The 13,082-nt window shown below is 54.2% G+C and overlaps 1 pseudogene; it reads right to left on the reverse strand.

Annotated features, from left to right (window-relative positions):
- Nucleotides 1-9,790: 9,790 nt before the first annotated feature.
- Nucleotides 9,791-10,456, reverse strand: LOC146865632 (mitochondrial coenzyme A diphosphatase NUDT8 pseudogene; annotated as a pseudogene).
- Nucleotides 10,457-13,082: the final 2,626 nt, after the last annotated feature.

The following is a 13,082-nucleotide window of genomic DNA, read 5'->3' on the forward strand; positions in this document are numbered from 1 at the left end:
GGAGGAAAATAACCCCCCTTTCTTGTAATCCGTGCGCACGAGGTGACAGAGGGGACCCTAGGCGCGAATGTACCCGACCTCCTGGAGCCCTCGCTGGGATCCGGGAGGCAAATGGACCCTCATCGAGACTTCCAGGCAAGCTCGGCCATCTGGTCGCCCAATAGGAAAGCATTGTGCGCGACCAGATGGCCGAAGGGACGTGCGCGCCCAGATGGCCGAAGGGGGCTTGCGCGACCAGATGGCCGAGGGGACAGGCGCGACCAGATGGCCGAGGGGAAAGGGAAAAGGGAAGGGGAAGCCTCCCCGGGGCCTACGGACCACGCCCCTGGCACCATTTCGCGTGGCAGGACCCCGGACGGAGCCCGGGGCGTGGAGGCCGCCCTCCCTGGGGGCCCCTGGGGCCCCCAGGGGCCAATGAACCCAGACGAGCCTGGGGAGGCTCCCCGGACACAACGGAACCCCGCCCCGGGCCTTTGGCAGTGCCGCAGGCCGGGGGACAGGGCCCGGGGCCGGAGACCCCGACCCGGGGCCCGGCCGGGCCCCTGGACCCAGCCGGGGCTCCCGGGCCCGCAGGCGCAGGGGAAGCCTCCCCGGGACCTCCGGACCCCGCCCCGGGCACCCTGCCACGTGGCAGCACCCCGGGTGGGGAGGCCGCCCTCCCCGGGGCCCCCATGGGCCCCCAGGGGCCAATGAACCCAGACAGGCCTGGGGAGGCTCCCCGGACACAACGGAACCCCGTCCCGGGCCTTTGGCAGTGCCGCAGGCCGGGGGACGGGGCCCGGGGCCGGAGAGCGCCCGGCCTCCTGGAGCCCTGGCTGGGATCCGGGAGGCGAATGGACCCTCATCGGGACTTCCAGGCTGGCCCGGCCATCTGGTCGCCCCATTGGAAAGCATTGCGCGCGACCAGATGGCCGAGGGGAGAGGTGCAACCAGATGGACGGGACTGAAAGGACTCCCATCTGTCCAACCCCGAGCCTTCGCGCTGGGGTTCCTGCCTGCCCACGCAGGGCTCCGTGGCTGCAGGGCTCAGGGGCTGCAGGGCTCCAGGGCTGCAGGGCTCCGGGCCTGCAGGGCTCCGTGGCTCCGGGGCTGCAGGGCTCCGGGGCTGCAGGGCTCCGGGGCTGCAGGGCTCCGGGGCTGCAGGGCTCCGGGCCTGCAGGGCTCCGGGGCTGCAGGGCTCCGGGCCTGCAGGGCTCCGGGCCTGCAGGGCTCCGGGGCTGCAGGGCTCCGGGCCTGCAGGGCTCCGGGGCTGCAGGGCTCCGGGGCTGCAGGGCTCCGGGGCTGCAGGGCTCCGGGCCTGCAGGGCTCCAGGGCTCCGGGCTAGAGGGCTCCAGGGCTGCAGGGCTTTGGGGCTGCAGGCCTCGGTGGACGCCCGGGGGACCCATGGAGCCCGTCCTGGGCACTTTGCCTCGCCACGGGCTGGAGGAGGAAGCGCCCGACGCCCCGGTGGAAGTGTCGTCCGGGCTTGGCCCATCTGGTCCCCGCCTGAGAACCGCAATACCCAGGAGGGGTGTCCCGGCATACCCTGCCCCTACTAATCCGGAGGAAGGCTACCCACCTTTCTTGTAACCCTCGCGCTCCGTGTGACTGAGGGGACCCTAGGCGCGGGCGCGCCCGGCCTCCTGGAGCCCTGGCTGGGATCCGCGAGGCGAATGGACCCTCATCGGGACTTCCAGGCTGGCCCGGCCATCTGGTCGCCCCGTTGGAAAGCATTGCGCGCGACCAGATGGCCGAGGTGCAACCAGATGGACGGGACTGAAAGGACTCCCATCTGTCCAACCCCGAGCCTTCGCGCTAGGGTTCCCGCCTGCCCACGCAGGGCTCCATGGCTGCAGGGCTCCGTGGCTGCAGGGCTCCGGGGCTGCAGGGCTCCGGGGCTGCAGGGCTCCAGGGCTGCAGGGCTCCGGGTCTGTAGGGCTCCGGGCCTGCAGGGCTCCGGGGCTGCAGGGCTCCGGGGCTGCAGGGCTCCGGGGCTGCAGGGCTCCGGGGCTGCAGGGCTCCGGGGCTGCAGGGCTCTGGGCCTGCAGGGCTCCGGGGCTGCAGGGCTCCGGGGCTGCAGGGCTCTGGGCCTGCAGGGCTCCAGGGCTCCAGGGCTCCAGGGCTGCAGGGCTCCAGGCCTGCAGGGCTCCAGGCCTGCAGGGCTCCGGGCCTGCAGGGCTCCGGGCCTGCAGGGCTCCGGGCCTGCAGGGCTCCGGGGCTGCAGGGCTCCAGGCCTGCAGGGCTCCGGGGCTGCAAGGCTCTGGGCCTGCAGGGCTCTGGGGCTGCAGGGCTCCGGGCCTGCAGGGCTCCGGGCCTGCAGGGCTCCAGGGCTCCAGGGCTCCGGGCTGAAGGGCTCCAGGGCTGCAGGGCTTTGGAGCTGCAGGCCTCGGTGGACGCCCGGGGGACCCATGGAGCCCGTCCTGGGCACTTTGCCTCGCCGCGGGCTGGAGGAGGAAGCACCGGACGCCCCGGGGAAGTGTCGTCCGGGCTTGGCCCATCTGGTCCCCGCCTGAGAACCGCCATCCCCGGGAGGGGTGTCCCGGCATACCCTGCCCCTACTAATCCGGAGGAAGGCTACCCACCTTTCTTGTAACCCTCGCGCTCCGAGTGACGGAGGGGACCCTAGGCGCGGACGCGCCCGGCCTCCTGGAGCCCTGGCTGGGATCCGCGAGGCGAATGGGCCCTCATCGGGACTTCCAGGCTGGCCCGGCCATCTGGTCGCCCCGTTGGAAAGCATTGCGCGCGACCAGATGGCCGAGGGGAGAGGTGCAACCAGATGGACGGGACTGAAAGGACTCCCATCTGTCCAACCCCGAGCCTTCGCGCTAGGGTTCCCGCCTGCCCACGCAGGGCTCCATGGCTGCAGGGCTCCATGGCTGCAGGGCTCCGGGGCTCCGGGGCTGCAGGGCTCCAGGGCTGCAGGGCTCCGGGGCTGCAGGGCTCCGGGGCTGCAGGGCTCTGGACCTGCAGGGCTCCGGGGCTGCAGGGCTCCGGGGCTGCAGGGCTCCGGGCCTGCAGGGCTCCGGGGCTGCAGGGCTCCGGGCCTGCAGGGCTCCAGGGCTCCAGGGCTCCGGGGCTGCAGGGCTGCAGGGCTCCAGGGCTGCAGGACACTGGGCCTGCAGGGCTCCGGGCCTGCAGGGCTCCGGGGCTGCAGGGCTCCGGGCCTGCAGGGTTCCGGGGCTGCAGGGCTCCGGGGCTGCAGGGCTCAGGGCCTGCAGGGCTCCGGGGCTGCAGGGCTCCGGGGCTGCAGGGCTCCGGGCCTGCAGGGCTCCGGGCCTGCAGGGCTCCGGGCCTGCAGGGCTCCGGGCCTGCAGGGCTCCAGGGCTCCAGGGCTCTGGGCTGAAGGGCTCCAGGGCTGCAGGGCTTTGGGGCTGCAGGCCTCGGTGGACGCCCGGGGGACCCATGGAGCCCGTCCTGGGCACTTTGCCTCGCCACGGGCTGGAGGAGGGAGCACCGGACGCCCCGGGGAAGTGTCGTCCGGACTTGGCCCATCTGGTCCCCGCCTGAGAACCGCCATCCCCGGGAGGGGTGTCCCGGCATACCCTGCCCCTACTAATCCGGAGGAAGGCTACCCACCTTTCTTGTAACCCTCGCGCTCCGAGTGACGGAGGGGACCCTAGGCGCGGACGCGCCCGGCCTCCTGGAGCCCTGGCTGGGATCCGCGAGGCGAATGGACCCTCATCGGGACTTCCAGGCTGGCCCGGCCATCTGGTCGCCCCGTTGGAAAGCATTGCGCGCGACCAGATGGCCGAGGGAAAGGTGCGACCAGATGGCCGGGACCGAAAGGACTCCCAGCTGCCCACACCGAGCCATAGCGGTAGGGCTCCCGCCTGCCCTTGCAGGGCTCCGGGGCTCTGCACCAGGGTCCCTTGTCCCGGGCAGATGGACACTTGCCAGGCCGCAGGACGTGGGGTCCCAGGCCCTGACCAAAAATCAGGAGGCCCGGGGCCGGTCCCTGCTTCTCAACGCAGCCAGGCCGGGGAGATAGGGGAGCCTGCCCAAGCACGAGGGACCCCAGTCCCGGGCACACGGTCCCTCAGGTTGTGCGCTGGTTTTCCACAATTTTTTTTCAAAATTCCGCGAAGAGGCATTCCGCAAATTCCGCCCAGCCCTAGTTTTAATGCCATCTTTAGAAAGCATGTGTCCCAGATAATCTACGGAGCCACTCCAATCTGACATTTCTCTGTCATCAGGGTTGACCCTGCTTCCTGTACAGCTGAGAAGAACGCTCTTAAGGTTTAATTGTGTTCTGCTTCAGATTTGCCATGCACTAGAATGTCGTCTTGGAAACACACGACTATTTAAACCCTTTAAAGCTTGATGCATTATTACGTCTTGAATAGTTCAAAATCTGATTTCAGTTCATTAAAGGTCTTCATAGCAGCAGATCCCCTCATGTCGTCGGACTGTGATAGACCAATACGATCCCATGCTCTATACCTCTTCCTCAGAGCCACCTAATTCAGCATGAAGTGTGTGGCCCAATAGTAACCCCTCGGGTACAGCAGGGCTATATTTCCCTCTTAGAGTACCACAGCAGGCTTCTCAGTGTGCCTCCAACTTGGCAAAAGAAGACCCCAAGGATACAAAATGGGCTGTTTTGCATAACGTATAGATTTCTAGACAGTGAAATAATCTTAAATAGAGTAGTGTTAGCTATTAAGGGCAAAGGAAGCCTAAACCAGTGCGCAGCATGAACCTTGCAGCAATGCAGCGCAGTTAAGTACAAAAAAACATCTTTCTGATAATTTCCAAATCCAAATAACGGAATCCACTCTCGTACATCCTTTGTGAAACCCTCTTTGTTCCACCACCTGGAGTAAGCGTCACTTCACTGTCCAGTCTAACACAGGTCAGGATTTTCCAGGATGAGTCGCCAGGTGGCCGGTGCACGGATTGAGGTGACCATCGTACCGCACTTTCAGCCATACCCTGTTACGTTGTATATTAAGTTGGAGAAACAATCCTCTGATTGCTCACATGGTCAGTGGTGGCTCACACAGCTCAAATTGTCTCTGTCCTTTTGAAGGACCGGGATTGTGCAGTGCTGTCTCTATGATCTTAGGGTAGGTTGTGATTGGAAAGATCTGCAGCACTCGGCTCTGCCCAGAGACCTTTATGTCCATACTTCAAAGCTAATTGCAGACCCCACGTCACATTTGCAGTTTGATTGACAGTGAAGGACCAGCAACACTGCCAATCACAATGCAGTATGCTACATGGTTGTATTTAATGCCCTTCGCTGGATGTGTGTGCATGTCTGGGTGTGTCTAGCTATGCTGCCGAGAGACTGTGATCCAGGCAAGGAGCAGAGGTAGAACTATAGCAGGATGCAAGGTAAAAAATAAACCTTTATTCCTTTTGTGTGTCTGTGTGTTAGTAGATATGGCACTACACCTATAACTTTTTATGGGCTTCCCCCCTTCCCTAGCGGCATTTTTGGCATGAAGCCCTGGCACAGTGGTGAAATCTATGAGCATATTGTGGGATTATACTGGGGTGAAGTTACCACCCCTAGTGTAACATTGTCCTTGCCATAGTGATGGTAAATCTAGGTATATTGTGAGCATCAATCTCTTCGTATAACAATGGCCTTGGCATAAGGGTCGCAATTCTTGGCATATCGAGGGCATTATTGGTGAAAAAGTGCCAAACTCTGTCATAATGTTGGCCCTGTCAAAATGGTGGTAATTCTTATGAGACTGGAAATTCACAGTATATTAGTGCCTATCGCTTGCATAGTGCTGGACCTTACATAATGGTGGTTATTTTGGGCGTATTGTGGGGATCTGTGCCATTATGGTGCCCACAACATACTGACACTGACAAAACTATGGCAATCACTGGTATGTAATGGAATTGACATCCTTGGCAAGAGATGCTGACACACAGGCATAGAAGACACTTTATATCCACGTGTGGCACTGGAACTTGTCAGTGTGAAAATGACAACCTGATGATTGAAGCATTTACTAAAAAGAAAAAACACGTACTCCAGTGCAAAAAGGGGTTTTACGTAAAAACTGCAAGTGTTTGTTTTGGGGAATTCAATATATTTTTCCAAATTACGAAGTTTGATAGCAAAACGTGTGTATTTTCATTAAATGACAAGTCAATGCTTGGGTACAAAAGGATGGCATTTTCAAATATGTACTTAAAGCTGTCATCTCAGTGACAATCGCTAGTGCTGCCTAAGAAAAGAGCCTTGGGACCATATGTATTATTATTTAATGCAACGCAGCAAGACTCCTTGCTGTGCTGCGTGAAAGGGAGAGGACAGGATTATTTTTGTGCAGGAAGGAACACCTTAGAAAAAAGTGGAGAAATACAGATATTTCTCCTCGGTACGCCTCACCTTTAGAGGCGTAGCATTCTGACGCATTCCCAGGTCTACCAGCAAGGATAAATCTAGGAATGCTTCAGAATCCATGGGTGGATGCGTGGGAACACCCAGACTCTACCCATGGAACGCCTCTCTGGGGCAGAGTGACGCAAATCAGCGTCTTGCACTGCCTTGCATTACTCCAGATTTACCAGACCATGCAGGGCCCACAGGGTGACCATGCGTGGCTTGCTAAACCTCATTATAGGTTTTGCGAACGTAAAAGGTGTAGTTCTGCTCTCTATAGACTAAGATTGTGAGATTTGTGTTTTGTTTTATTTTTCCATTATTCCCCTTCCAGGAAGATTATGAGTACTAAAATTACACCTAAAGCAAATCTATTCAGCAGGGGCAGGATGAAGAAATGAACGAAGGTGAAATGCAAAACTAGAGAAATATGCTAGCTAAAATGTTCGAATATACAAGTGTGCAGATTCTTAAATGACTGTCCATTTTTACCATAGTGTTTAGACTTTTGTTACTGCAAAATGCACTGCATCTTCCTTGTTTTCTTAGGTGATGTGAACCCCCATCCTCCCAAGAGAGAGAGTGAAGCCTGCTTGCTATACTTTGACAGTTCTGGAATATTTCAAGATTGACATTACAAACAAGTTATTTCAGGAGATTTATGTGAAAATGCATGCTATCACTAGACAGTAGGGGGCTCATTAAGATATCGGGCGATCCGCACGCAGACAACCACCGCCCGCATATGACTTACCATGGCGGGGGGGACCCCGGCGGATTTCCACCGGTAGGCAATCCGCCCTCTGCACCGCCCGCCGCAATGTTGCAGATGCGCCATGCAGCCCTGAAAAACATTTTCAGGGCTTAATGTTTAAAGGCATAACATGTTGAATGTTTAGTTTACTGGTGATTTCCTGGATTAAAATGGAAAAATTATAAATTAATCAAATATAATATAAAAGAGAACCACAGCGTCTCTACAGACCATTGTGAAAGGCTCTGAGGCACAAAGGGCTACGATCTCGTTTATTCTCCAGTCCCAACAATGTTTCAGGTTGCAGTAGTGGCTTGAAAGTCTTGTGATTCAGCCCAGCCAGGATCAGATGCACAGTGTTTAGAGGGAATAAGTACATTAGGCCTATCATTTATCTTTTTAGAGCATATTTGGCCATGGAGAAGGACTCACTAGGTCTATTACAGTAGTCTGTTATGGTCAAGATGTAGGGCTACAAGGTAGCCATCAAGCGGTGCCTAAAGGACATCACATTGTCAATTGAGCTTATATACATGTTGATGTTCTTCCTGGAGCCAAGAGACAGAACTCCAGCCAATTCTATCTTACACTAGATTCTACAGGAAGATTACCTGGCAGCTACCAGAACTCCTAGGTTCCCCCAGGGCAGGCCTTGATGTTGAAAGCTCAGCCGTCCAACAAGCTTGGATTCAAGCTGAGTGATGGTTGGGAGGGTTGCAGAACTCTCTCTTTTACTGGATGGGTAGTCTCACCACTACTGTCGACAGACCTTATCTCACTGTAGATGGTGAAGTAGATTACAGTATCAAACCTGGGGAGCCCAGACTAGTCACCAGGATCAGTTAACAACCTGGACTTTCTGATCTTCTTGCAAACTCTACGAATTGGAGCAGCTGGAGAAAATGCATACATGTATGTCAGGGTGTCCCCTGATCAACTGGGTCCACTGGCAATACAGGCAGTGAAAGGTCACATTTGGTGTTGAAGTGGGTCACAAAAGTGGCTAAGGGGAGTCCCAGGCCTTGAAGGTGGGGTTCGTGACTGTCTGGAGGATGGCACCCTTGTTAGGCTATCCACTCTGGTGTAGGTTCCTTTTCAATTAAACAGACTAGTAGGAGCATGGATTGCTTAGTCCCAGAGAGCTATAGCCAATCTGTATAGCTGTGGGCAATTCTCCCCATCACAAGAATAAACAAGCATTTACAATGCAATAGGTCTCGCAATGACATTGTTTTGAACCATTGGCAATGTAAATGTTATTGTTTTTTTTTTCCTTCGTGAAGCATTATTCAAATGGTGGAATGTGCTCGGACCAGCCCCCTGCAAAAGAGGGGGGAGAGTCACTGCTGGTGAGGTTCAGTTCCGCACACACTCAGTGCCTTCTGGCTGCTCACTGTACTTCAGCTTCACGCCGTACAGACTCATAATGTGTACCACAAACAAACAACGTGCTCACTGTCTACAGAGCGCTCATCTCACTGCACAGGACTCCAAACCCGGAGTACACGCATGCACATATACTTTACACGATTATGCCTCACAGTGCAAAAAGCGCACCTCGCTCACCATGCATGCCTCACTGTGCACAGGCTCAAACTGTGAACCGTGAGCACCGGAATACAAAGCTCTCACTGTTTACAGGGCGCCCATTCCATCTCACTGCACAGGACGCCGACCTGTAGTACACGTGTGCACACACACACACTGAACGTTTTTACTCACAAATCGTTGATTTCAGGTGGTTTAATCTAATTAGTTGAAAACAAACAAGACTACATTACCCAGTCTGCATTATATCACCCAAAAATCTAAAACAGGGAGCAGTGTCTGCAATGACCTGTAGAGAAATGGTTACCCTAATAGGAGTGAAGAGGGACAGAAAATTGGCTGCAGGGGAATAGCACAGCAGAACACTTCGAAGCAAAGTACAAACACGAACACTACAAGAGCAGAAGGGCCTTATTACTAAGTATAGAAGGTGAAAGATAATAACTACAAAAATACAATTTTGATGTTTGGTTAATTGTTTTGTAATAAAAAAAAAATTAATGCACCATAAACATATATTGAGTTCTTTGGCATACTCATACAACTCGGACAGCCCTGTCCTTATGACACATATAATAGTCACATTCAAAATGTATTTCGCACATTTGAGAAAAATACTCATAAGCTTCTGTGTACAACTTACATGACTTCCCCCGTTTTTTCCTGGCGTCGGAAAAACACATAAGCATGTAATTGAAGCAGTTCATCTTCCCCACGCACTAAATAACTCCTTTAAATGCCCTAGAATCATATGTAAATCACTTTGCATTTTTCTAAGTTAATCTGAGTTGTAGCTAATAAGGGGCTGCCGAAAACCTTTTCACGGGTATCTGTTGCTTCGGGAGACATGAAATGTTTTGGAATCACATCCCATCGCAAGGGTAGATAAATTGAGTGTACAGCCTTTTTTTTGGTTGTTTGATATAGTGCAGATCTAGCTCCAATGAATAGCAGCATCTTATGCAAAAATATTGTTATTGCACTGGGAACACCTCATTCAAACACGATGTGCTCTACATAGAACGTTACAGTGTGTGGGGTTCTGTTGATGGCCAGATTATATAGGCACAAAGCTGTACTCCAGTTTTGTCTGGATCACCCGATGGGGAGGGTGAGCCAGTTTCCGGAACCATACAGTATTTATGACATGTTGGCGAGCATCATGCCTTCTGAGATCTGCCCAAACAGGTCTGATAGGTGCTGGGTACCAGCAGCTTAAGGGCTAAGTCCGTGACAACAGCAGTCAGCCCCAAGACTTTGTGCTTCCCTCCAAAGAAGACAGGTACAGTGTAGGCATAGCGTCCATGCATGCGGAAATGGGTGTAGCCCTGGTTAGCCTCTGAGCAAAGGTCCGGGATAGTGAGAGTAAAGATGTATTCCACCTCACTGGAGCTTAGAGTAAGAGAAAGGGACTCCAGTGGTCCAACGTAGGCTATCACTGGAGCAACCACCATCCCTCCCAAAGCAGTGACCGGCTTCATGACACCCCAGACGGCTTCCTCCTGTACTTGGAACCCCACTTCTTCATGTGCCTCCCTCACAGCTGTGTGGACAAGGTCACGGTCAGACGGGTCACACTTTCCACCAGGGAAACTGACATCTCCCTTGTGCCTCCCACGGAGCTCAGAGGATCGAAGGGTGTACAGAAAGGCCGGCACGCCTGTCACCGTGCACAGCGGCACCAACACAGCCGCAGGGGCCCTCGAGGCGAGAAAACGACTGGTGGGCTTCTCCAGCACACCCCGGCACCGCCTCTCATTCTCCGGGGACAGGCAGCTCCAGATGCATTTTAATGTGGTGGGCTGTATTACCACATCTAAATGCATTAATTACACACTTTGAGCACCCTGATCACCTGCGTGCTGTGAGGGGTGAAGCAGAGTGGCGCGACCGTCTGAGCTCCATTTGATTACAGCAGCGCGGCTTCCAAGTGTTCTGCTGAATGAGGGACAGCCCTCCCCGGGGCTGCAGCTCACAAGGGATGGCAGGAGCATTGTGAGCCCTGGAGTCGGCCCCCAGAGCCGGCCTGCGGCACTTACAGCCTGTCACTGAGGCGCTGATGTGTGAGTCTTCTGGTGCGAAGCAGAGAGACTGTGCAGTCAGTGCTACTGGCCGCGAGTCAGTCCGGTCTGCACTGTGTTTAATAAAATATTGTCACTCAAATTGCCTGACACCCTAATTGTACCTAAACTCATCTGCCTTTGGATTTGTGTTTGGCTGGTGGCAGAAGGTCAGGTCCCGGTCAACACAGGCTATGGCAAGATGTTTATTTTCAGTATCCTGCCTGCCCAGCCGGGCCCCCAGAAATTGCTGCTACCGTAGTGTGCTGGAGTGAATATGTTCGAACTCCTGCCTACACCAGAGGCGCAACAGATTTCAGGGGAGGCTAAGAAAACAAGCCCACCATGCAGTTAATGGGACTCTCAAGATTACCAAACCTTGCACTCAGTAGGTACCAGTTTAGCTTCATCGCAGTGCCACCCAAAAGCTCCCCAGTCCAGACAACAATATCTGCGCACTTCAGAAAAACTTATCGGTCTCACTAATCAGGAAAGTAATCAAAACTCCGCCGACTTTGGTGTCAGAAACCAGGGTTCGAGCCTCGAGGTCGCGTCCCCGTGCCTGAATGTGTAATGTGAATACGGTGCGCATGTAAAGTGCTCCAATACCTTCGGGTCGAGCTCGTGCTATATAAATGGGCTAAAAAAAAAATGGTACCACATCTGGAGATAAACCCCCGCCTCACTCCCACTCAGCGAATTTCCCCGGTCAAGGAACCCAGCGCGGAAATTTCATTACAGGCGCCTCAAAATTCAATACCCAAAGTATAACATCTACTACATCGAACATAAGGAACCAACTTCATCTGGGCCAGCTCCTTCCCACTGCCTGCGTGGTGAAACAAAGCTCATTTTCTATGCTGATTTCGAGTCCAAGGGTCACCAGGAAACCCTAAACCGGGGAAACCTCTTAAAGCTGTTTAGGGCCCTCCCTTCACTGGCCCATATGGTCCGCTTCCCCTTTCATCCTTTTGAAAGCTTTCTTGTCTTTATGGGGCCATGTGTTTGAAACACATGGCCCCATAAAGGTAAGAAACCTTTTGCGACGAACGCAAAGCAGGTGAGGCCGTCCAAATGGGCCGGTCGAAAAAGCCGAACAAAAACGTCACAAGGAGCTCTTTTCCAATGGCTGATCACCGTTTAACATAAACAGTGACACCAGCCAATGGAAAAGAGGGGCGGGGCCCAATGCCCTTTACACAAAATACCACAAATCATTAAATCTCGTCAGCGAGACTGCGCATGTGCGCAGCCTACGCCTGGCGAGACCTAAAAAGAGAGATGGTGGTGTCTATGTGTACCATCACCACCCTTAATCACAGCACTAGCCTTCTTTTAATTTAATTGCTTATTGTATTCAAATTCAGCAATACAAGAAGTTGTAACACCCCGTACAGCGCAATCAATAACCCCACTAGAGAAGTAGTTAGAAATTACAGGCACAATTGTGGAGGGCACCGCGGCGCACATACAAACAGATTTATACATGTCCATTTTACACACTGATTGATGTCAACATTCAACAAGAGTCCAAGTTATAAACATCGAATTAAACCCAGGCTAGGTTGAAATAGCCAGATCCAACCTCCAAGCATAAATCGCTAGCTTTGCTGTCCATTACATATGGTTATCGGCGGTGATGCCAGGTGATGTTTACCGTGATTCATTCAGTCGCTGTATGATATATGACCTGAGGAGGCCCCAAATACCTTCAGGTCTTGATATGATTGACATTAACTCCCAGTACTCATATAGCCACACTGTGGTAATAGGTTAACTCATGATGCCAGCCTTTGATAGTGGGATATGGGCCCCCCGTCCCTGAGTGCTATAGATGTAACTTCCGAACTGCACAGTGACCTCTCTCACATATTTCTAAAATGCAATGAGAGGCGTTGCAGGAACAGAAAATCCAGTCATATCGGCTATTGCATGTATTAGTTCAGAAGTCAGTTATTAGTGGCCATGCTGGGTGGAGAAAGTTATACAACAAACAAATGACGGACGGAATGCTGACAATGCAGACATTCTCCCCCAGTCAAGAGATCTGGGTTAAATCCATCGTTCTTTTGCCCACTACGCCACCCCAGTTCAGAGATGGTCATATGCAAATCAGTCTTGACCCTGTGCCTCATGGGAACAGTCCAGCCCGAACTGCCAAGCCATGTCTTCCCTGGACCGGAATCAAGCATCCTAGGACCAGTTTCTGGCTATCAGCCGTCATCAGCCAGGATAGCTTGACTCCAGTGGCGTAGTGAGCACGGGACCCACGTCTGGGCATACCCATCCCACTTAGGGCGAAAAGCGTTACAACAAACAAATGACGGACGGAATGCTGACAATGCAGACATTCTCCCCCAGTCAAGAGATCTGGGTTAAATCCATCGTTCTT

Source organism: Triturus cristatus, chromosome 2_1, assembly GCF_964204655.1.
Source record: "Triturus cristatus chromosome 2_1, aTriCri1.1, whole genome shotgun sequence".
In the NCBI taxonomy this organism is placed as follows: Eukaryota; Metazoa; Chordata; class Amphibia; order Caudata; family Salamandridae; genus Triturus; species Triturus cristatus.